General features: G+C 49.7%; 1 long non-coding RNA gene across 1 annotated transcript in view; it reads left to right on the forward strand.

Annotated features, from left to right (window-relative positions):
• Positions 1 to 698: 698 nt before the first annotated feature.
• The window catches only part of LOC138472006 (uncharacterized), a 44,955-nt gene continuing 20,032 nt past the window's right edge, over positions 699 to 25,621 (forward strand). Inside the window, exon 1 of the long non-coding RNA XR_011268551.1 lies at positions 699 to 1,798. This is a non-coding gene — a long non-coding RNA (uncharacterized lncRNA). The remainder of the gene's footprint in view (positions 1,799 to 25,621) is intronic.

A 25,621-nucleotide genomic window follows, 5' to 3' on the forward strand; every position in this document is an offset into this window, starting at 1 on the left:
AGCAAGAGAGATCGAGAGAGAGAGAGCTGGTAGAGTGGCGATGGCAAACTTAAAACAATGATGACGTCCTGTCTTCTGTGAGGCTCCGGCTACTTCCTGTTCATCTTTGCTGCTCTGTTCCACAAACAGTTGGGAGGTGTGAGGAAAAATGCATCGCGTAGTCCGAGGAGCCAGCACAAGTGGTTGAGAAGGGGCCCAGAACCTAGTAGATGGGTGGCCCTACAGCGTTCCTAGTGAATGATGACTGGCATGCATTCTTATCTCGACACTCACCATTTTAAGCTCCTGAAACTAAAAGCTGTTAAAAGAATTTCAGGTCTGGGTCTGAAAGTGAAGTTGCCTTCACTGTACCAGCAGAGCTGGGTGAGCCCCATGGGGCTCGAGTCGGCCGGGGGCTAAACTGAGGCTCTGGCCTGGCCCTCTGCTAGGGTCAGTGCCTACCCAAAGCAGGGGCCGACCATGAGCCCCACCTGTTCCCCATAACACAGAAATAAAAAAGAAATACATGCTTAGAGAATGGAGGCGCCTGACTTCCTGTCCCAGCTGCCTGACTTCCTTCCCATCCCAGTCACTTGATTGGCTGGAACAGGGCTGGAGCACTTCCAGTTACAGCGCTGTAGTGGCTGGTGGTGACTTTAACGATAAGTGCCTGCCTTGCCCCTAAAGCGCTTGTTTCCCTCGCCATTTCCCATACTCCCTTCCCATCCAAACAATACCCATGCTGTCCCTGACTCCACTCAAACACATCCTATTTTTCCTGCTCCCCTCCCCCTGCCATCCCAAAAACAGCAGTCCTGTCCCTGTCCAAAAACCACCTTCCTCTTTTTCCTGCCCCCCTGTCATCCCAAAACAGTAGCACTGTCTCTGCCCCCCAAGCGCCACATCCTCTTTTCCCTGACCCCTCTCCCCCTGCCATCCCCAAAATAGCAGTGCTGTCCACCTCCCCATTCTCCAGGGCCACCATCGCCTTGTTCTCTCTACCCACCTGCTATCCCCAAAACAACAGTGCTGCGACCCCTAACGTCACCATCCACTTGTTTTCTGGCCCGAACCCACTTACCATAAAAATCCACTGGCTCTGTCCCTTTCCTTATCCCCAGCATCACAATCCCCTTCTCCTGTCCCAAAGAGAAAACTCACTGGACTGGTGCTGCCCCCCTCTGTGTGCCGCCATCCCCACGCACCACCACCCCCTCGTTATATGTCCCAAACCCTCACCCCATCAAACGCTCCATGCCCATCTCCTACAGCGCCATGATGGCCTTCATCTGTCCCAAAGAGATAGTTCCATGGCATGGGTGTAATTATAGGGGTGACGGGGAGTTTTGTCCCCCCCATCTTTTGTTTCATGTGTTATTGTCCCCCCCATCTTTTGGGCCGAGTTTGTGACCGGCACAAATGCCAGCTAGTGCTGAGTTGTCCACAGGACCCAAACGAAACTCAGCTAGAAGGCGAAGCAGAAAATGAAACTCGGCTGAGTGAGCTGATTTTTATTTTCTGCTTCTGCCTGTGCATCGCCGTGTTGGGCAGAAAATGAAACTCAGCTAGAAGCAGAAAATGAAACTCGGCTGAGCTCATTTTCTGCTTCTGCGTGTGCAGCGGCGGCACCATGTCGGGCTGGGTGAGGTGGTCAGTTTCAGTTTGCTGATATTTCCTGGTCCCTGGCTGAGAGGCACGTGCGCACCCAGCACAGTTTCCCAGTCCCTCTACGATGACGGTCAGAGTTCGGCCCAAGCATTGAAAAGTAAACTTGCAGCTTTGTTGCTGATGCTGGCACCGTCCGTGTGACCCGAAGCAGGTAAGAGTTTAAAATTTCTCACCCATTAATTTGCAGTGTGTTTTTCTCTGCCTATGCATTTTGACATTTGTCAAATAAGTTTCCAGCATGAAATAGGTCAATATTTGGTGTAAGATTTGTTGTCAAGTTAAACGCTAAAGTAGTTAGTTGAGTGGGTAAATGTGTACTATGTCACCAATATTCATTAGTGAAAATAAAGTTAGTGAGTGGCTAACAGCTATTGCGGAGAGTGAAACAAAAGTTCGAAGAATCTCCTCCTAGGTCTGTTTTAACATGTTCATATAGGCCTGACAGAGTTGAACACTGCAGCTGCTTAGAAGAGTTGTTTCATTTTCTGTACTTGTGCGTGACAGTTGTACAAATGGCTGCTTTCTATCGACTGAAATCACCATCTTCCCACCACATATTGCCAGTAGTTTTGACCCGATATATCTTTGATGCACGGCTGGTAAAGCCTTGGGGGATGCTATCGCCCATTTAGCCAAAAGATGCCTATTTGTCATTCAGCCTACACCAGGGCTCAACGAGCGGGCACATGCATGCCCTGGCCACCAAACACATGTATCATTCCCGATAGCTTTTGCGGACCTCATGTCAGAGCGCTTGCCTGGCAAACCCCTGAATCAACTAGGAACTAGGGTTCAATCCTGGTGAACCCCTCAATTAACCAAAGGAATGCCCCAATCACCTGGGAATCACAGGTTCAATCCTGGTGAACCCCTTAATTAACCAAATTAATGCCTCAATCAACTGGGAACCATGGGCTGATCCTCGCCATCAATGTTATGTTTCACAGTAGACACTACTGCGTGTATTTTGTTGTATATTTATGCCCTGTTTTTTTGTGGGGTCAATGCACCACCCCTGCTCACATAGTTTTATGCCAAATAATATTACTATGTTTTTTTAAAAAATGTGCACGTCCTTATTTTATGGTGCACTCAAGTCCTGCAACTTTAGCCTCTTATGTATGCACAATCACCCATACAGGTTACAAGGTCAGTGCCATGTTTAATGCCACAATAACATGTACCCACATGGTTTAACTCTAAAATGAAATGCATGCAGCCAATTAATCATTCAGAAATGCTATGAAACAAAATGACATTTTGATACATTATTTTTAGAGTTTTTACAAATAGAAACACATGTAGAGTACACACATATTCTGTGAACTGTTGTTCTAAAATAAAAATCGAGGCCTAAAATCTGAAATGCTTTTTCAGATGTAAAATTGTGAGATGCACATAATTCGTACACCCAATTGAGAAGCCCCTGTTAAAGGGTTAATTTTGTGTGGCTAAAAATTGGACAATTGTATACCCCAGTCCGAACCTGGTGGGGAGGGGGCATATAACACCACCTCAAATACCAGACTTTTTGGGTACATCCAAACCATGGTCCGGTGGCTACCATCTCAACCTAGTGCCTGCGTATCCATTGCAGTGTATGTTCGGTTCTCTTATACCATGCAAAGAAGTTGCCTCAAATTGTAAATCCACTAGGCCAAACACTCTTTCTACACTGCAGCACCATGATTTTCGCTAGCTGCAGGCAAGCACTAATAAGCGATGTTAATTCCAACTTTCATGGCACACCATTTTGTCCCCATTCATTTGTCTGGGGCAACTTTTCTTCAGATGTCATGTCCCCCCCAACTTTTTCAGCAAAGTTACTCCACTGCATTGACTGAGGCTGCCCCCCACATGCCACCATCGCCTAACCCCCATCCAGCCCTGTCCCAAAAAGAGGATTCTCTGGACTGGTACTGCCCTTCACATACCACCATCACCTCACCCCCATGACCCCCATCCAGCCTTGTCCCAAAGAGAAGGTTTCCTGGACTGGCACTGCCCTCCGCATACCCCCATCGCCTAACCCCCATTTGCCCCATCCAGCCCCCAAATGCGGCTTTGGCTCAGCCAGCATTGGGCCCCTAGAGCCAGGCCAGACCCTCGACCCTACCCAGAGATCCCGGGCTCTCCCAGCTCTACGTAACAGTGGAGCATGTGTATCAAAGGTCCCCGGTGACTAGTTAATGGGTGTCAAACCGTTAGCCCCTCCTCATTGACCTCTGGTACGATCTGCATTGAGCGCTGGCACCCATTGGAATAGGAATGATGGGGTTTTTATGGGGTGGGCCTTACATCATATGGAGAGAAGGGACGCTTGAGAGGAAACACATTCGGCACTTGCACAATGGAAGGGGTGGGGGCGTCTGCATGGAGACAGGCTCGAGGGGAAACTCATCTGTCTCAAGTTTAAAGCATGTTCATCAATAAACACCCAAAACATTCAAATGGAAAGCCTTGCAAAGGAGAATATGCTTTTTTTAGGGGGTTGTGGTATTTATGTTATTTTTTACTGCTCTATTGAATATGTTTGGTTACCTTTTTGAAGGAGAAAATACAAACAACAAAGCTTGCTGTGCAAATTGCAAATGACTGGCTATTACCCCTGCTGCCAGCGTCAAAAATACCTTCAGAATCTTTACGTGTAAAGGGGGGTGCTGGGGGGAACGTGAAGCGTTTCCCCCCGGGATTACTTCGGCCGCTGCACAGGCCAGCGAGCTGGCCTGCTCAAAACGTGCCTCCAGGTGTATTTAAGGGGGCAGGGAAGGTTCGGGAGCAGGCGACGATTAGGACAAGCGTTTGCCCAGGTCGCCTGCTCCTGAGCCTTCCCTGAATGAGGCCTAATCAGCGGCTGGTTTCTTGGTTCGTGAAGGTGAGGTGTTAGGTAGTGGAGCCGGGTAGGGTGTTTAGTGTTAAAGTAGGCTTAGGTTTGTAGAGATTTTGTCCGGGAGCGCTGTAAATAATGCCACCCCTTACCTTATTCAGCGGATCCGCAGGCAGCCAGCTGCTCGGTGCCGCTCGAGGGGCGCGTTAGGGAACGGTTCCATTGACGAGGTTTCCCGTTTCCGGCTGCGTGGGTCGCCTAATGGTGACTGTTGTGGTCCGTGGGGCATTGGGAACGCAGTGATAGCGGGCCTGGGGGGGCAGGGGACCAATATTAAGGTCATTTTATGCGGGAGGAATAGTAGTTGGGGAGCTGTGAGCAGAGCACCGGCCGGTTGTGGTGTTTTTGGGCGGGCATCCCAGGGTTTCTTCAGTGGAGGGCAGTGATGCGATGCGGCCACCAGGGGGCGGTGCAGAGCCCTTAAAGGGACACACACGCACACTCTGGTTTAAGCAGGTTAGTAGGAACTGTATAATATGATATATGGCATTTATAACGTGCCTATACACAAGTGTTTCAAGTATTTGTCTCGCACCAGCCGGAACGGCTAAATATTGCGGGCAGGGGTGCAAGGGGCTATTTGTAGATTTGCAGTTAGGTAGGGGATTATAGGAATAGGCAGGAAATTAAAATAAAATAAAATTCCTTATAGAGTTGTATGGGCTTAGTTGGAGGGACAGCCAGTAGCTGTTATTTGCGGCAGGCAGCATTATATATTTATTTAGGGCCAAATTTTCAGGCCAAGGGCACGGCGAATTGCCTGGCTTCAATAAGAGGGTCTTCTTCCCCTGTCTTGCGGTGTGCTAGGGACTAAGTGGCTCGGGGGCTGTGCTGTCAAAGTTGGCTCGGCAGGGCTGTGCACAAGTGGAAACGGACTGCTGCATAATTTTAAGGTCAAAACTGCAGAGGAGATATATTTGCACACAGTTAGAATATTACTGGGCTCCATGGTGGGGGAAGGGGCCAAGAGGAAGGGATTGGTGGACGCCAAGGCGTTGAGGGAGGCATTGGACATTCTTAGCAGGGCATCCAAGGTCCAACTTGAGGGGGTGGTAGAGGAGGTTACGGGGGAGAAACAGGATGATGGGGGAGGCGACAGCGGAGAGCGGCAGCGGATGGGGCTCTTGCGGCAGTGGTGGCCTGCACCCCTGCAGCGGGGAGTAGGGAGTCTTGGGACAGCGGGGCTAGGAGGAGCAGGAGGGTAATGCCCAGGGGAGCATCACACATTTTTGGTGAGGGAGGAGAGGGGGGCAGCAGGGGCTTGGGGGACAAAGAGCCAGTTGAAGAAGTGGGTACAGGGTAGGCAGGTGGGGAAGAGGAGGGTGACGGGGTGCAGAAATGAGCGACAGGGCAAGGGAGGAAAATACCTGCAGAAGAGTGCAGGTGGGAGGAGGAGAGAGCGGTCCCCTTCGATTAGTGAGGTACGAGAGGGGTGCAGAACGGCCCCCCCGGCTAGGAGGATTTCAGGCAGAGGGCACAGAGCGGCCCCTACTATTTCAGAGGTGGAATATGGAGAGGGTTTAAGAACGGCCCCTCTACAAAATTGGCGAGGACAGTCTAGAGGGCACAGCACGGCCCCTAGCAAGGAGGACCACAGGGTGGAGGAGAGGACCCCTCACCCGAGGGAAGAGGACCAGGAAGGGGTTTCTGTGGCCCCGCCGAGAAGACCCCGATGGAGTGGCAAGCGGGTGCCCTGGGCTCACAAGAGAAGGATCTGCTCGGCCCGAGCATGTGCTTGCAACAGCAATGGTATTACATGGGCGATGATGAAGGGGTGGAAGAATACGTGGGGCAGTGGGAGGATGAAGGGTAGAGTGCTGTAAGGAGGAGTGAGAGGGTGAGAAGGGGCCCAAGATGGGAAGGGGGAAGACAGGAGCAATGGGGCTGGGAGCAAGAGGTCGGGGGGATAACTGGCTGGGTGAGACTGTTGACTTGTTCTGTTCCCGCAGCAGGAGCCCACTAAGGAAGGAGAAGAGGAGCGTCAGAGTGGAGGCCAGGCTGCAGACGGGCTTTGGCCGGGCAAAAAGAGGTGAGAGGGAAGGGGACTGGTCAGCGGCATGGCAGAGGGGGGACATGAGGTTAGGGCCAAGAAGGGAAGGAACAGGGTTGCAAGGGGTGAGGAGAGAGACTGGCGTGCAGGCTATGGGAGCCTTGGTGGGGGAGAAGGAGATTTCTTCAGTGTAGGTGCAGACAGACAGGGTGATTGAGCCCTTGGTACCCAAGGTACAGGTTACAAAAGGAGAAAGATGCAGAGGGAAAGGGCAAGGAGAAAAAGCTGCCATACATGGGCATTACAAAACCCCTGGAAGTACATTTGATGACACCGACAAAGGATAAGATATGGGCAGGGGAATTTGTGGATGTGTTCAAGCTGCTTCATAGGGAGGTGAGAGCAAAAGAGGGTTCTAAAGAGGAGGAGATGGAGCTGGCCTCGCGTTCAAAGGTACTGGTGACGATTGAGAATTCAACGTCAGCTTTTATTGTCTATGCGAGTGTCTACTGTGAAAATTTTCCATAGAGATGTGTGGCTCTGTTAAAGTACATGGAAGTGATTAGAAAGGCATTCACAAGTTCGGGGGCTTCGTGTGGGTGCGTTATGATGAGGGGTTTAGAACAAGGTTGAAGGAGGACAGTCAGGCGGTTTGGGGGGGGAGATAGATATGGATCTCTGGTTGCAATGGATGGCGTCGACGAGGCCAGCTACAATGGTACACACGGCAAGCGGCTTACCCATGCCTTACCGGCCCTTTCTTGGTCGCCCCGCCCCAGAAGAGGCGGGGGTAGGAGGCAGAGGTCAGCCCTCAGCAGCATGTTGGGCATTCAATAAAGAAGGTGGCACGAGCATGATGTGCAAATTTAAACACGAGTGCAGCATGTGTGCGGGTCAGCATTCAATTACATATTGTTTTCAGGAAGGGGACAGAGGGAAAGGGCAAGGAGGTGGGGGTGAAGGACTGTATGCCAGTTAAAGTGGGGGGTTCCTGTAGGTGGGGCATCAGTTTATCAGGAAGGGAGGGGGTGCAAAGGTTGGGGAGAGGTTTTGGGGGTGGTCGCAAGGGTGTAGGAGAGGAGTGTAGAGGAAGACATTTAGGTAGGGCGAGGGAGGGCTGTGGGGGGATGTAACTGTGAAAAATGTTAGGGGGTGGTGGCCGTCGTTGGGAGGGCGTGGAAGACGGTAGCGAAGCCCTCACGCTTGCCGCACGACAAGGTGAGCAAGCTTTGGGGGGATGTGAGAGGGTTATAGCGGCACAGAGTCAGTACGCAGAGACTCACGGAGGTTAAGAGGATATTGCAACTTCGACCGTATGGTGGTAGCCCCGGTTCGCAGGAGACAGGGCACATGCTAGGGTGGGAATTGAGTATGCACAGCACAGGAGGAACTGGGCTCGTTTGGCCCTTGGTGCAGTTGGGGGAATGAGGAGAGGTGACTGCATGGACGGGGGTGCGGGAGCACCGCTGGTGCAGCAGGGGTAAGTGATGAGATGTGACTGTATGCTCAGGGGTGCATGAGGGCCCCTGGTGCAGGTGGGAAACATGGTGTAAGGGACGCAAGGTGCTGGAAGAGTTAAGTAATATGGATTGGACTGCATGGATGGGGGGGCAGGTTTGGCCCCTGGTGCAGTGGTGGAGAGGAGTAATGAGGAAAAGGGCCTGCAGGGACGGGGGTGCACATGGGCCCCAGGTGCAGGGCGGGCAACACGGGGCAATAGTAAGAAGGTGATGAAGGGTGGGGGGCAAGGGTGAACAGGAGGGCAGGAGGGTAGTAGGATAGAGGAGGAAGGGGGTCTAAGTGCGGGTAGGTGCATTGTTTAAAGGATGGGTGTTAAAGGTGCGAATTATAGGGGGCCAGATAGGAAAGAACTGGGGGGTTTCCGTAGTGGGAATAAGGAGGTGGTCAGGTGAGGATGGGTTGTCTAAGGAAGGCATTGGTAACGGTGGGGGAAAAGGTGTAGGAGTTTGGAACACATTCGTTTAGGATGGGTGCGGCATCTGAAGGTAGTAGGTTTGGTTTATCTGAAGATAAGGTGAAAAGTTGGGGTCAGCGGAGGTCCGGGAAGTACAAAGGGTATATTAGGGACTTGGGTAAAGGGGTTGTTTGAAATATGGATGGAGGGCACAGGGGAGGGCTGAATGTTGTGGGGTGGTCATGACTGGAAAGTGACATTGTAATTTCTTTTTCAGATGCAGTGCGGAGACTGGGGGAGATGCCGCAGATTTGGATTGTGGGCCGGGAAAGAGGCGGAGAAAAGGGTGTTTGGCCCCAATTGGGGTGCAGCTACAAAGTGGCACTGGTAAGGTGGTCAGGTGTAGGGGGGCTTTGTTGGGATCAGCTGCTGCCTATGTTGGCAGGGTAGGAGCGCTATGGGTCTCCAGAGGGGGTGATAATTCATGCAGGGAAGAATTACCTAGTAAGAGACACAGGTGTGACTCTGCTGTGAAAAATGAAGAGGGATTTGGTAAGGGTCTGGGATATGTGGCCCAAGGATAGTGTAGTGTGGACAAAACTGTTGCAGAGGAGAGTATGGATGGGAGCGGTAAGTGAGGATACAATAGAGTGGGCGAGGAAGGGTATCAATAGAGAGATGGTAACATTTTGTGGCTTGGTGAAAGTGTTGGTTTTGGAGCACAAAGAAATAGTATATGAGGACTTTAAGGTTTTCCGGGAAGATGGCGTTCACCTGTCAATTTATGGGAATAGTTATAACCTTGTGGATTTGACCTTGCAGGTGCAAGAGATAATAAGGATTTGGAAGTAGAAGGAAGTTGGTAGGGGTGGGGCAGAAAGAACACCTCAGTGGAGGGTTTTTCTGTTGCCGGGGGCATGGCCCATTTTAGAGGATGGGGGAGAGAAGTACAATGGGGGAATAGCACGGGAAATGTTGCGGGTGGTGCTTTTTGCACAAACGGTCTACCCCGGAGGAACAGGTATTGAAGATGGAGGGGCATGGCCCCGGACAGAAAACGGGACGCCTTGAGAGGATGGTAAGGAGACGCTAGGGACTAAGGGATAGGTAGGGAGGAAGTGGAACTGATTTAATTATTTAATTGTTGGGGGGAATTGAAAGTGTTTAATTATTACATTTTGTTTGGTTGTTAAAACATCTTGTGTTAGTCTGTAAGGCCAGGGAGCCAGGTTAGCTGTTATTTGTGATCTTTGGCCTGTCACGTTAAAGCAAGCTTTTCAACTACAAGCGAGTCTGGGTGTTTCTTTGCAGTAAGACCAAAAGCACACTGTCCAAACTCACCTGCTCCACGCTTGCAAGATCATCTCAGGCTGCCATGTGATGCTGCCTGTGTCCCTATTCTCTGAGCCTCCCTCACGCTGAAACCACAGACACAGGGATGTTGCCTGCCATTGTTCTTGCCCTATGGCCCCTCCCTGTGTGAACAGGTCTCAGAGCAGAGATATGCTCACTAATAATAGAATAATAATAATATTTACCATTTATATAGCAAACACCAGAAAGTTCTTGCCATGGATAACAGGTGTTATTACAATGACAACATTGATTCTCCAAAGTCCTGTGACTCTGTCATAGCAACAACAACCTCCTGGCGCTGGCTGGTAAGATGCCCAGAGATTTGGGTGTTGGGAGTGTCGCACACTTCATGGTGCTAGTGCTTGCTAGTGCTATAGGCTGCTCAGGAAGGCCGTGGTATACAAGTCGGTGGTCGAGAAGTTGGCCTTACTGACACCCATTGCACATAACCATCCCAGCCGCTGCTGCTGCAATCCCCTGAGACATATTGAAATAACCCACTCCCTCATAAAGCATCCGGGGCAATGCTTGGGCATGCCTTCCAGCAGCCTTAGTCCTAGTGTCTACTGACCCTGCTGTGGTGGCTGCTTCCCCTGATGCACTGCTCCAGCAGTCCTCCCCACCACACCTGCCACCTCCTCCAACATCTCATCATCATTCACACCATCAAACCCATCACCACCCACTTAGGCCACACAACTGTGCCAGCATCTACTGGAGCCAGATTATGCTTCACCAAGAGGACATACAAATTGGGCTCCCCCTTCGTTCGTTCTGGAGAGACGAGCAGTTAAACATCCATATCCTTCTCTTTCCACACCCGTCCTTCACGGTTTAGGGTGATTTAACAGAGTGAGATTTCATCGCATGAAAAAGCTGCGAAAACTAAACGCTCGTTGCGCGGTCGTCGTACACATTCATTGAACGTGTAAAAAAATGACACTGGAAGTACACATATAATGGATTTATTCAAGAAAAAAATAGTTGTTACCTATTGCTGTCTTGACGTTGTGAGTGAAATGAGAGGAGACCGAGAACAATTCCCGGACTCCATTATTTTTCTGAAGTCTCGCGTGATTTCAAATAAAAAAGTTAGAAATGACAAGACCATTGTAGGGAAAACATTAACATACTGAGGATATATATGAAGCATGCGGGCACACCCCCAAAACTCCTAATCCCCCTTTACCTTTATACCCCGGATCCTGCCTGTGTTATGTGGCGCGATGAAAACCTAATGCGTGACTTTCGTCGCAATACGCTAATTCGCAGCAACGGGAAACACGATGAAATAAATTCGATGTAATCTCCCATTGATCTATTTAGTCTGGATGTAAACCACCCTTTCCTGGCCTGCCATTTCTTAATTAAAAACAAGAAGATGAATAAAATGCTCAAGAAAAAAAGGTACAAATTAAAAGGGAGTTAAAAAGTGCTTAATATGTAATGGAAATGAAAACGAACAAAACAGCATATAAAATACAAAAAGAATACAATTTCAATAAAGATGGGTTAAAAAAATAAAATAAATAACGAAAAAAAAACCACAAAGTAAGGCTTCTCACATTTTCGAATTAAGGCTTTCCTAATTAGAAAAGAACACGTAAGTTTCCTCAAATAAATAAAAGCCAAACAAAGTAGGAATGCATAATAAAAAAAGAGGTATGCTTTCCCTTTACAAAAAAAAAAAAAGAAATAAGTACGTTTTTCTTACAAAAAATAAACCAAGTTTCCCTACCTATAGAAAGCGCTGTAAAGCCTTTCCTAAAAAAAAAAATCCAACCTCAGCTTTCTATCCAAGAACTCTTACAGGCCGATTCATGGAATTAATGTGCGCTGAAATTTTCGGCGCAAGTGCGAAAATCGCAGCGAAGCCCGCATACAGCGATTCATGGAAGTCCGTGCGCGTGTAAATCCCAGGATGTGCGCCAAAATACTGCGTGGCGCACGCCTGGCGCACACGTCTCCAAACAGCGTGTGCTACGCGCACAGCGAAATTGCACATAGCGCGGCGCACACAACAAAAGTAGGCGGAACAGGGGGCGTGACACGCGCAATGGGGAACAACGCGTGAAAATGTGGGCATCACGGGGAAAGTACAGGAGGCAAATGCGCGGAACACCCACACGCACGTTCAAAACATGTAATAATGGAATCGAACGGGGCTAATGCGTGCACCAAAAAATATGCGCTAATCCAGAAACATGTACGCCAGCGGGAAGCAGGCGTACATGGACCTGCGCAGCATAAAAGTGCGCGCAAACAAACAAGCTCAGACGCCAGGATGAATATACCGTTCCTAGCAGCAGTGGTTGTGGGATACCGCAGGAGGAGGAGGATAGTCAGGCCCAGAATTTATACACCCAGAACCAGCCTTTTTGGGATGCCTGATGACCAGGTGTATGGGAGGTACAGGTTTCCACCTCACATAATGCTCAACCTGGTCAGTGAGTGGGAGGATGACCTCACATCACCCACCCTGTGCTCCCAAGCACTCAGCCCCCTGGAGAAGGTCCTCAATGTACTGCACTTCTTGGCCACTGGGTCATTTCAGTGGACAACTGCTATAGTGGGGGGGGGATGTCACAGGCCATGCAGTCACTCTGCCTACACCAGGTGTTGGCCATCATGACTCCACGCCCATCAGTCCGCAGGCACATATACCTTCCCAGAACACCTGCAGAAAGGCAGGCTGCCGTCCAGGATTTTTACAGGGTGGCACAATTCCCCAAAGTGCTAGGTGCCATTGATTGCACCCATGTGGCTCTACGTCCCCCCAGGGCATCAGAGCACATATACAGAAACGGCAAGCACTGGCATTCCATCAACGTCCAAGTAGTATGTGATGCCAAGGGAATCACCACCTCAGTATATGCCAACTATCCAGGGTCCACCCACGACAGTTTCATTTACAGAATGTCAACCCTAAACCGGGACCTAAAAGCTGGGTGGCATGGCGATACATGGCTGCTCGTTGAGTATAAATGCCTCTGCACATGCATGCATGTCGGATACTGAGTAATGCCACAACCCCACTAATGATACCCATCATCACCTCCGCAGGGGACAGTGTCTACCCTCTGAGCACCCACATGATGACGCCAATTCGGAACCCCACCACGCCACCTGAGGTAAGATACGACATAGCCCATGTTGCAACCCGGGGCATAGTGGAGCACACATTGGGAGTGCTCAAGTCACGCTTTCGCTCCCTTGACCGTTCTAGTGGGCAGCTACTATACGCTCCCCCAGTAGTGTGCAGGATCATAGTGGCAGCATGTGTCCTGCACAATGTTGTAACATGCCGGGGCCTGCCGGTGGACATGGTGGTGCCCCCACATCCCCAACCACATGCACGCCGCTGTGCATGGGAGGGGAAAGGGCATGTGGTGAGGCAGCCTGTACGGAGCTGGTGGAGTTGTTTCCAGTCACCTGCCAGCAAAATCAAATGCGAAAAATACAAGTACCAGAATCCTCAGAGCTAATTAACTTGTCACACCTGAAACAGAAATGCAGATCTGCCTGAAAAAACAAAGTAACTCAGCCTCCCTGAAGATTGATGAAGTCATGAAAATGTGCGTTAGGAGGAGAAGCTAAAGACTGGTAACAGAGCGCCTGCCTTTACATCTTTAAACATTGTTACAGAAATCCCGGGAAAGGCAGTGCAGCAGGGCCATCATGCCTTACATTGGAGAGCCACAACCATGGCTTTCCCCCTCCCCCCATCAAGGGGAAGATTTGTGCTATGGAGGGAGTTGTTTCCAGTCACCTGCCAGAAAAATCAAATGTGAAAAATACAAGTACCAGAATCCTCAGAGCTAATTAACTTGACACACCTGAAAAAGAAATGCAGACCTGCCTGAAAAAACAAAGTAACTCAGCCTCCCTGAAGATTGATGAAGTCATGAAAACGTGCGTTAGGAGGAGAAGCTAAAGACTGGTAACAGAGCGCCTGCCTTTACATCTTTAAACATTGTTACAGAAATCCCGGGAAAGGCAGTGCAGCAGGGCCATCATGCCTTACATTGTAGAGCCACAACCATGGCTTTCCCCATCCCCCCATCAAGGGGAAGATTTGTGCTATGGAGGGAGTTGTTTCCAGTCACCTGCCAGCAAAATCAAATGCGAAAAATACAAGTACCAGAATCCTCAGAGCTAAATAACTTGTCACACCTGAAACAGAAATGCAGACCTGCCTGAAAAAACAAAGTAACTCAGCCTCCCTGAAGCTTGATGAAGTCATGAAAACGTGCGTTAGGAGGAGAAGCTAAAGACTGGTAACAGAGTGCCTGCCTTTACATCTTTAAACATCAAAAAATAACATGCACGCAACCCCTCGTAGACCACGTGTGTGAAAAAATGTACCCGCACTAAGCAGTGGCACCCAGAAACACAAAAATAAGCGTACGCGTAATACACACAGCCTACAATGTCCTCTGAAGGGGTACGCGACACATGGGGCAAGCACAGTTGGTAAATACGTGCGCGACTCACCGTCTGCCTGGAAAAAGGACCTGGAAAATACGCGCGTGTGCGCGTTGGCAACACCCCCTGCCAAAAGAAGAATTGTACGCTGTCTGAGGAGACAGGACAAAAGAGGAAGTGAACGCTGTTTGAGGAAACAGGCCCAACAAAAAATCAGAAAAAAGCTGTCAGAGGTAACAGGGAGTACGAACTTGAAAAGCTGTGAGGTAATCGCACGTGAACCGACAAGAAGTACAGAATTCACCCACTCGCTCTCCACGAAAAGCACGTACAAGGAAATGGCGTCCGACACGTAGCTTTTAAACCAGCCCACACGTACATATCACATACGCGTGTACGCACTAAGGCCCTTTCCTCCAATTACACGATCTGACACTCAGACGTGCATTTTTTGGACGTGTACGATGAACATGCACCCGTGTTGATGGAAACGCCCGCGTGCGTCACGTCACTTATGCGCGTAGGCCCTTTCCTCGGAATACACGCATCCACACGTGGACGTGCAGTGTTTCCACGCACGATGCCACATCACGAGGGAAACGCCCGTGCGGGTCACGTCACAGAAGCGCTTATGCACTAAGGGCCTTTGGTCCAATGAAACCGCGTACGTGTGCTGATGCGCTTACCCGCGAAGGGCCTTTCCTCGAATTACACGCTGACGTGCAAGATTTTCACGTGCCAAATCACTCTGTATCAATCTGGCAACGCAACAACACACGGAAGACCACGCTCCTGCCCAGAAGGCCGATTTACTGCCCCCCAGAGCCCCGAGCACGCTCCCACCTGCCATCTGCTGCTGCCTGACTGCCTGCTGCCCACGTGCCCTGCTATTTGCTGCCTGCACGTCAGCCAGGTGTGCAGTTGCTGTGACCACCCCTGCTGGAACCGAAGACTCCCGACTAGGATACCATCACTCCACAGCCCAGCCCCAGGACCCAGTTGCCCACCCACTCCTGCCTCTGGAGTTGCCATGTCGGGCACAACACCATCTGGCACCACTGGCAACCCCCAGCCAGAGAGGCAGAGGGCCACCAGCTTCAGTGCCAGGGAAGTTGGTGTCCTGGTGGAGCAAGTCCTGGGGCAGTATGATGCCCTCTTTGGAAGTTTGCGCGCCGACAAGGAAGGACGGACAAGGATCTGGATGGACATCGTGACTGCCATCAACGCGGAGGTGGTGGCAGTCCGCGACTTACATCATGTCAAGAAGTGCTGGGAGCACTTCAGGTCCAGGACCCTCAACAAGGCCCGGCGCCTCGCTAAGGCAGTGGATGCCAAGGGGCGCTGGGTCCAGCTGTCGGACCACCAAATGAGGGTCCTGGAACACATATGCCCAGCGCTCTACATCCAGATCCTTGAGAGGCAGACCCGTCTGGAGTCGAGCGGTAAGTGTACATGCATGGTGATTGGACGATGTGCGTGTCGTGGTGTGCCTGTAGTGTGCAGGTTGCACATGTGTTTTTGTAGGGCCATGTAGGGATGTGTATGAACATGGGCGTGAAGCTGCCACATGTGAGTCCTCTCAGGTATGAGACACATCGATGGTGTATGTGTTGGTAAGCATCCTGGGCAAATGCAGGTGTGGGAGCACACATGTTTGAATTTCTGTGTATGTGCATTGGCATTGTTGTGGCATGGATGTTGGTTCATTATGCATATATCTGCACTGTGTACATGTGCATGTATGTGTATTTGACAAGTGTGCAACTGTGATGCAACATGGATGCACGTGACACTGATATGTAGAAGGCTGAATGTCAGATGTGACATGTATGGCGATCTCATCACTGCGACAGTTGGATATGTACACATGCATGTAAGTGTGGTGGCGTGTGTGCATGTCTAGTGCACTCCCATTGTTTCATGTGATGTCTGGCTCACCTTTGGCTGTACATGCTGTTAAATGTGTGTGGATGCTGCTGCCTGGTGCAATATTGGTGTGGAAATGCTCATGTGTGTGAGTTAAAATGACATGTGTGTCATGGAGTGTGATGCAGTGTCTGAATTTTGACTATGCCACTCATGTACAACTGTCATGTGTGTATCAGTCCAATGTACTGTGCCCTGATGCCTGTGTTTTATCTCTCCCTGTCTGCAGCGTCGACTGATGAAGAGGGCGGAGAGGGTGCTATGGAGCACAGCGGCAGGGATTGCACCACCAGCCGGAGACGCAAGGCCGGGCTCCCCTCCCAGATTGTCATCTCGTCGGGGAGTGAGGAGTCTGGTGCCGCATCCCAGGCCGCAGCTGCCGAGGGTAGGTCCAAGAGGCGGAGGTTGGAGGTGGACTCCTCGGCAGCAGAAGGGGCAGCTGAGACCCAACAGGGTCCGATGGAGGAAGATGGCATGGAGTCATCCAGGTTGGTGGGGGGTTTGGTGGAGGAGGAGGGCGTGGAAGGGACACACATGGGGTCTGGAGGTGGGGATTCCACTGGTGCTAGTGGTGCAGTGCAGGACCAGGGACAGTAGGCAGCACAGCCCGCCGCGGAGGTGCCTGTGTGCAATCCTGTCCGTGTTCCTGTCACTGCATCATCTTGCTCCAGCAGGGATGCCTACGTCCAGACCCGTTTTCAGGGAGGGGATGAGCGCACAACAACTGGCCTTCCTCTCCCTGCGGACGTGGCTATCCGGGACCGGGTTGAGCCTGTCCTGGGTGGGGTTGCGTTGCATCAACGGGCCATGCGAGGTGACCTGCAGTCTTTTCATGTGGAGACTGCACGTCATCTCGAATGGCTCGTTGACCGTGTTGACCTACTGGGACAGCTCACCAGGGCCGGATTCCTCCGTTTGCTGGACCTTGTTCCGACCCCCTCCTCACCTGAACCCCCTATGCACCAGTCGTCCTCCATGCCATCTTCCCACCCATGTATCACCTGGGTGCCCTGTGGAGCTGCCTCTGACCCTGCGGCCAGGCTGGTGGAGGACACATCCCTGACACAGTCGGGAGTCGGACGTCCAGCAGGGGTGGCCACCTCAACAACTGCACCCCAGCCGGAGGAGGATGTGCAGGCAGCAAGAGCCAGTGCACAGGCAGAGGCACAGCAGCAGCAGCAACAAGGTGGGAGCCATGATGGCTCGGGGCCTTCAACATCGGAGGGGCAGGCATCGGCCACAGGGCAGGAGGACCCTGGATTTCAAGTGTCTTCCATGTGGCAGCGGTTGGGCCACGCCATAGATGCGGAGCGGCAGCGGGCGGAAGAGGCACGGCTCACAATGGTCAGGGCGGAGGAGGGCCCTGAGGCGGGCCGAGTGCCTCGAGGCAATTCGCAGGGAGTTGGAGGAGAACATTTCATCGTCCCTGCGAACCCTCTGGGCCATGGAAGAGGACCGCCTCCAGGACATTAAGCGGGAGTTCAATGATGCCCTGGACCGGGAAATCCAAAAGTGAGCCATCGGACTAGCCCGCTGCCATTGTAAATAGTTTTTAGAGTTAGGTTTCCTTTTCCTTTTCCTTTTATTTGTGGTCAATGGACAATGCCACACACATTTGTATAAAGTTTTATTTTTAGGTAGTTTCTTAGGTAGGTTTCATTTGTTTGGTTGGGCTCATGGACCCTTTACATCGTTGGACTATGGATTCATTTGATATCTTTTTTGGAATTTTGCACATGGATTAATGGATTTTTATTTTGGACCATGGATTGTATATAGTTTGATCATGGATTAATTCGGAATTTTTCATTATGGACATGGATAAATGGATTTTTTTTTCCGGACAATGTATTGTAAATAGTTGGACTATGGATTGATTTATCTTTTTTAGTTTTCATTATGAACATGAAACAATGGATATCATTTTTTTACCTTTCCTTTGGATTTGCGTTGGTGGAGAGAGAGTTATGACTGTTTTTCTTTCCATTTTTTTTGGATTGGTTATCATTTTCATTCACTCATCTTTTTCACATGCTTTTCATTTCATGTTTGATATTTTGGTATGCTTTCATTTCATTTATTTATTTATGTACATAATACATGTTCATATGTTAGTTCCATGTGTGGGATTCGCTCATTGGGTTGATGCATGTGAAAATGTGGGTTTACACAAGCAATGCCAACCAGTGTATGTGTGTCATGGACATGTGTTGATGTACATAGTTGAGTTTTGGTTTGTGTCTTGAGATGGGCATGTCAGTGTGGGGTGGATTGGGAAATCATTGAGTCTCAAGAATGGGGTGGCGGCATATGGTTTTTTGGTGTAGAAGTGGTCCATGATTGTGCATCTTTATTTTGTGTAGGGGGGGACATGAGTGGGACATGAGTGGTGGCCTGCTGGCAGGTGCCCCGCACTGCTGGGGGGTGGGGGTGCAGGGGGACATGAGTGGGGGCCTGCTGGCAGGTGCCCCGGACTGCCGGGGGTGGGGGTGCTGGGGGACATGAGTGAGGGCCTGCTGGCAGGTGCCCCACACTGCTGGGGGATGGGGGTGCAGGGGGGACATGAGTGGGACATGAGTGGGGGCCTGCTGGCAGGTGCCCCGCTCTGCTGGGGGGTGGAGGTGCAGGGGGACATGAGTGGGGGCCTGCTGGCAGGTGCCCAGCACTGCTGGGGGGTGGGGTGCAGGGGGACATGAGCGGGGCCTGCTGGCAGGTACCCCGGACTGCTGGGGGGTGGGGGTGCTGGCGGACATGAGTGGGGGCCTGCTGGCAGGTGCCCCGCACTGCTGGGGGGTGGGGGTGCAGGGGGACATGAGTGGGGCCTGCTGGCCGGTGCCCTGCACTGCTGGGGGGTGGGGGTGCAGGGGGACATGAGTGGGACATGAGTGGGGGCCTACTGGCAGGTGCCCCGCACTGCTGGGGGTGCAGGGGGACATGAGTGGGGGCCTGCTGGCAGGTGCCCCGCGCTGCTGGGGGGTGGGGGTGCAGGGGGACATGAGTGGGGGCCTGCTGGCAGGTGCCCCTGACTGCTGGGGGGTGGAGGTGCAGGGGGACATGAGTGGGGGCCTGTTGGCAGGTGCCCCACACTGCTGGGGGGTGGGGGTGAAGGGGGACATTAGTTGGTGATCAGTAGTGCAAGCTGACATGTGGCTTTGCTGGGGGGCATGCCCATTGTGGATGGGCTGCCTGCGGGACATGACCAGGGGTGCAGGGTAGTCCCCTGTGGTGTGGGCTGCCTGCAGGGGGCGTGGAGGGTGTAGAGGGAACACCTGGGAGGACCCACACTGCCAATTCATGTGTAGGACTCCCCGCGCACCCCAGAAATACACGTACCCTGCTCAAATCGCGTGTGAGACTTCACGTGAACCCCAGTTATACACGTACCCCGCTTGCACAGGGCCATTCGCGTGTGAAACTTCCTGCGCACCCCCGAAATACACGTACCATGCTCAAATCGCGTGTGAGACTTCACTCGAACCCCAGTTATACACGTACCCCACTCGCACAGGGCCAATCGCGTGTGAAACTTCCTGCTCCTGCGAACCCCAGTTATACACATACCCCACTCGCACAGGGCCATTCGCGTATGAAACTTCCCGCGCACCCCCGAAATACACGTACCATGCTCAAATCGCATGTCAGACTTCCTGCGAACGCCAGTTATACACGTACCCCACTCGCACAGGGCCATTCGTGTGTGAAACTTCCGGGGAACCCCAGTTATACACGTACCCCACTCGCGCAGGGCCATTCGCGTGTGAAACTTCCCGCGCACCCCAGTTATACACGTACCCCACTCGCACAGGGCCATTCGCGTGTGAAACTTCCCGCGCACCCCCGAAATACACGTACCATGCTCAAATCGCATGTGAGACTTCCTGTGAACCCCAGTTATACACGTACCCCACTCGCACAGGGCCATTCGTGTGTGAAACTTCCGGGGAACCCCAGTTATACACGTACCCCACTCGCACAGGGCCATTCGCGTGTGAAACTTCCCGCGAACCCCAGTTATACATGTACCCCACTCACACAGGGCTATTTGCGTGTGATACTTCCCGCGCACCCCCGAAATACAGGTACCATGCTCAAATCGCGTGTGAGACTTCACGCAAACCCCAGTTATACACGTGCCCCACTCGCACTGGGCCAATCGTGTGTGAAACTTCCCGCGCACCCCCGAAATACACGTACCCAGATCCAATCGTGTGTCAGACTTCACGCGAACCCCGGTAATACACGTACCCCGCTCGCACAGGGCCTATCGCGTGTGAAACTTCACACAAACCCCAGTAATACACGTTCCCCGCTTGGCGTTTGCTGTTTGGCAGCCCTGTAAACTGGTCCAGGGTTAGCGCAGCCCTTTGCGCTGGATTGTGGATTTTGATGGCTTTTCCTTGCGCTAGGGGCGTTCTTGGGGGAGTAACTGGCGCTGCTGCAGGGTCGCTGCGCCACTGTGCACCACGGCTGGTTTTGGTAGCTAAAATCCATGAATACGCTGTGCGCGGAAATGGATTTTAGCGCACACCGCTGGCGCAGAGATTCGCAAGCGCACACTGTGCGCCTTCCACGTGCGCCACTTGTGCGTGATATTCTCGGAATTACCCCCTTAATCTCTCGCCAAGTGTGTGGATCAGCCTTTGTCTCAACTACCTGCAGCCAAACCAAACTATCAAAGGAATCAGGAATTGCACGCCCGAACTCCGACTCTGGAATCTCACAGTAAATGGCTGATGACTCACTGTTAGAGAGACTTGTGAGAGATCCTTTACTGAGGAGTTTCAGAGGACCAATGCGTAGTGTCAAAGCGGGGTGACTCTCCATGGAGAGAGTGAGAGACCTGTCAAGCCGGTCTCAAAGTACAATTAGGCCACACACACACTAAAATACACAATACATGATGTACTGTAATGTTTATATTATTTATTAGCATCTATGCCAGAACATCTTTTTCAAAAGAGCAAAGTCTCCACAACCTGCTGTGCCGTTCCTCTTTCCACTCCCCCCACGTTTCCTCTCCCCCCCTCCGATTCTTTGGCCCCTGTGTCCGCCATCGATCGTGTTATCCACACCACTGTGCAGAAGTGCGATATACTGTAGGTCAGCCTACATACAAAGAGCTTTTAATGCGTCGCACTTCAGCTCTGCATTCCGACCACAATCGATTTATTAGGTATTGCATACACTTTTAAAACACTGTTAATGAAGTTCTATTTAGAGAAACAGTGAGTCTACTAAAAACCATAACGGGCTGAAGAAAGTTCCCATATAACTCCAAACCCTAGTTTGATATACAGATCCTAATAGGAAAGTACTATACACTTTAGAGGTGAAAGGAGAGAGAAAGAGGGTCAAACAATCAGGCAAGCCATAATAGTCTACACTGTTGTGCAGTAATAAAAGATAGTAACGTAGAAGGTCAAGGAAAAACGCCATTCACAAAACCCAAAAGAAACAATTAGCAACAATTAGATACAATGTAGCTATATTGGGCAATGTTGCAAGAGTGAAATACAGAGATTTTTTAAAATGAAAATAAATAAAATCACTGGTACTTTTTAAAAATGCACCAATCATCCAGAAAAATCACAGTCAAGCTCCAGGTGTGTACTTGTATCAATCACTTTGGCAGAGTTGTCTAAGTACCCAATAGTTTCGATTGTTTTATTTTTTTTATTTCTGAATTGGTTCAATATGTTAACCTTACTTAATTGTATATTAAAACAAATGAATAAATCAAAACACAATTCAAAGAAAGAAATAGAAAGAAAAGAGAAATAGAAAATGTAATCTGTAAAACTCTATACAAGTTTAAAAAAGGGACATCTAATAGAGAGATCTTACTGATTTTCATATCATTATTACATAGTTAAAAACTGTCTAGGGAAAAGTTCTTTTGCAAATCGCAAAGTCGCTATTTTCCATGAAATTTGCAGGCCTACTAAAATCTTATACCATAGGACCTCAGGCATCTATATTCTGAATTGCTCCAAAAGTTGTCGAAAGCACTGCCTTCTGAGGTCCTTTAAAGTGTTGCATGCAATCAATCAGTGATACAACGTTTTAACTACATTCGAGTTTTTAAACAGACGACAGCTTCGATTGGGCCTTTCTATGTTATTACGAGCACCCCATATTTCACACGTTGGATGAAGATGAAAGCGCAGTCTGAGATAATATTAATTAACAATGGCAGGGGTAAGGACATGTTTTAAGATATTGTGGAATCTCATTCAAAGGGTTTTCTATACTGGGTATGTAGGCGAACGGTGTATATGTCTTGCATTCTTCTGTAGTTGGTATCCAGTCTGTTTTCCAAAGTCGTGCTTTAACGAGATCAGCTACCAATGAAAGCAACTGTCAGTGGCCTGCAGAGTGCTTGCAGTGGATTGGCAGTAGTGGCCTGCAGAGTGCTTGCAGTGGATTGGCAGTAGTGGCCTGCTGAGTGCTTTCAGTGGATTGGCAGTAGTGGCCTGCAGAGTGCTTCTAGTGGCCTGCAGAGTGCTTGCAGTGGATTGGCAGTAGTGGCCTGCAGAGTGCTTGCAGTGGATTGGCAGTAGTGGCCTGCAGAGTGCTTGCAGTGGATTGGCAGTAGTGGCCTGCAGAGTGCTTGCAGTGGATTGGCAGTAGTTGAGCCATTCGTTAAAGGTCTCAACCGACTTATTATTTAAAAGAATATTCAGTATCCACCATAGAGTACCTTTGGAGGCAAGTACAATTTTCCTCAACATGGAGAGCATTTTCCACTTACACATTACTTCTAGAGATAAGAGGCCCAATTCATAGCGAATCGTGCTGACTGGAACCCCCAATGGCAAATGTAAGACTCGTCTCCAAAAGAGACCTTCCAGTTTAGACAACTGAATTGTGGTGATTAGCAGGGTGCTTTCCCGCACCATAGGTCAGGATTGTAACCACTTTGGAATTATAAAACTTTGACTGGGAGAAGGGAAAAGCGCACATATTTATCATTAATAATGACTGTCTAAACAGCGACAAGACTGAACTCCTGCTTCTACGCTCCCCATCCACTTTGGGCAAACTGGATACTAAATACCAATCCTCACTGTGGACAATATTCCCATCAGAGTCTCTCAAACAATCAAAACACTGGGTGGGTACCTTGAGCCCAGCCTCACGGTGGACAGACAGGTAAATGCCATTGCATCATCCGCAGCATACCACTCCAAACTCATCAATGCCATCAGGCCCTTCCTATCACGGAAAAACTGCATCTCAATAGCCAGAGCCATCATTGGCTCTAGACTCGACTATTGCAATGCCCTGCTCATTGGAACTTCCCAAAAAAACCTTGCCAAACTCCAGATTGCCCAAAATAATGCCTTAAGGGCTTCCACAGGCACCGCGCGCAAGGAACACATATCGGAGATCAGGAGGGATGTACACTGGCTCCCCATCAAGGAAAGGGTTTTCTTCAAAACTCTAGCCCTTACACACGTGTCTACACGAGCAAGCCCCTCCCTATCTGACACAGAGGATAACTAGACAAGCTATCGCCAGACCCTCTAGGGCAGCATATGCCAACCGCATCACTGTTCCACACACACGGAGAGTGCGCACGGGAGGCACCAGCTTCCCCACTATGGCGGCTACCCTATGGAACAACCTCCCAGCTCAGATGAGGTCAATCAACTCACACACGGCCTTCCGCAAAGCCCTAAAAAAAAAGCTCTTCATCTGAAGAGCCTGTTCATCCTAAGTATGCACTATTACTGTATTCACCATGTATAGGAGACCATATACCTAGACAAGAATACTAGTAACCAACTGTAACAATCAGTGTTTATCATCTGTAACCATGCAAATGTGCTTAAGTGAATGTATTTAAACAGACATTTTGGGGCCGCTTACTGTAACCCTCAAGCAAGCCTTCTTAAAACGTCCTTATAGCGCCTCGTTGCCTTTGGGCTGTAGTGCGCTCTACAAATGATAAAATAAAATAAAAAAATAAATAATAATATTATCTTGAGAGGCTAGTTTTACTGTCTTTTGTTTCAACTCAAGAGATAGATCTAGGCTAATCTGATTCTCGTTTAAGAGGTAGCCAAAATACATAAAAGAGTTAACCACCTCAAGTTCTTTTCTACATAAGTACCATTTAAAAGTAAGGTATGATTTCTTTTTCAGGGCTCCCAATGCTCAATGTTAGAATTTATGTTTTATCAAGACTAATTATAAGGTAATTTCATGTGGCATATTCGTGCAATACTGTAAGATGCCTCTGCAGACCGATAGGTGTCTGGTCTAATAGTGCCAGATCCTTGGCATAGAGGAGCCAGCTTATTTGATTGCCACCCAAATGGGATTGGGGGGTGAACCCACTTTCCTAAGAGTCTCCTCTATATCAGAGATAAACAAGTTAAACAGAATAGGGGCTAATACTCATCCTTGCTTGAGGCAGCACTCTCTGGATATTTCACTAGATAAAAGTCCTTCGCCATTTAGCCTTATTTTGAATGTTTGTGTCAGAATAAAGTGCTTTGATCATGTCAATCAGGTGGTAAGGACAGCCCAAGATGCCAATTTACGCCAAAGTTTGGTACGATTAACACTGCCGAAAGCCATGGTAAAATCCACAAAGGCAACAAATACTGCCATGGTTTTGTTTATAGCTCTTGCCTTGATCAATTTTAGAATTAAGTCATAGAGGGGAGTCCCTGTGTCCTGCATGAATCCAGACTGAAATTAGCTAAATCTCCCAGTTTCCACCACACAGGTATACAATTGACGCTCTATCAATTAGGGAAAAAGTTTACCCGGGACATCCAGTAAAGGTACCGTACGATAATTTTGTGGGTTTCCTCTATCACCCTTCTTGAAGATAGGGACAATCACTGATTGTCGGGATAGTTTGTGTAGCTAGAATACGATGAAAGACTGTTGTTAAAAATGGGGCCATAAGGTAGGCTTCTATTTTAATGTTGCATTAGAAAGGCCATCAGAGCCAGGAGTCTGCAATCTCTTACTTTTTGCAATCAAGTTGTAAATATCACCTGTATCAAAGAGGAGTGGCCAAGATGTTACTATGGGTAGCTCTAAGTTGCCGTTACTTGGGAACTTGGCAGAGTATGTTGCACTAAAGTGAGTCACCCAGAGAGCCTTCTCAATTGGATTAATTTGTGTATATACTTGTAAATTTGAATCAGAGTTGATTACTTTCCAAAAAGCCACAGGACCTTTACTAGCTAGAGTTTTTAACATATAAGCAGGGTTTCTTTGCAGTAAGGCACATTTATACGAGTGCAACCAATTCTTATAATGTTTGAAAATTAAATGATACTTGAATTCTCTTTGGTCCGCACAGTACCTAATGCACGTAAATTGGCTCATAGAAATCTTTTCTGCATCAAGATGGTTTTGTCAAAAAATATGTTTTCTTTTGGGGAAGGGTCTTTTTGACACCTGTATCTGCTCAAACAACTCCACCAGCATCTCAACATAATTGTGACAATCA

This window comes from Ambystoma mexicanum, chromosome 8, assembly GCF_040938575.1.
Source record: "Ambystoma mexicanum isolate Mex_15411 chromosome 8, UKY_AmexF1_1, whole genome shotgun sequence".
In the NCBI taxonomy this organism is placed as follows: Eukaryota; Metazoa; Chordata; class Amphibia; order Caudata; family Ambystomatidae; genus Ambystoma; species Ambystoma mexicanum.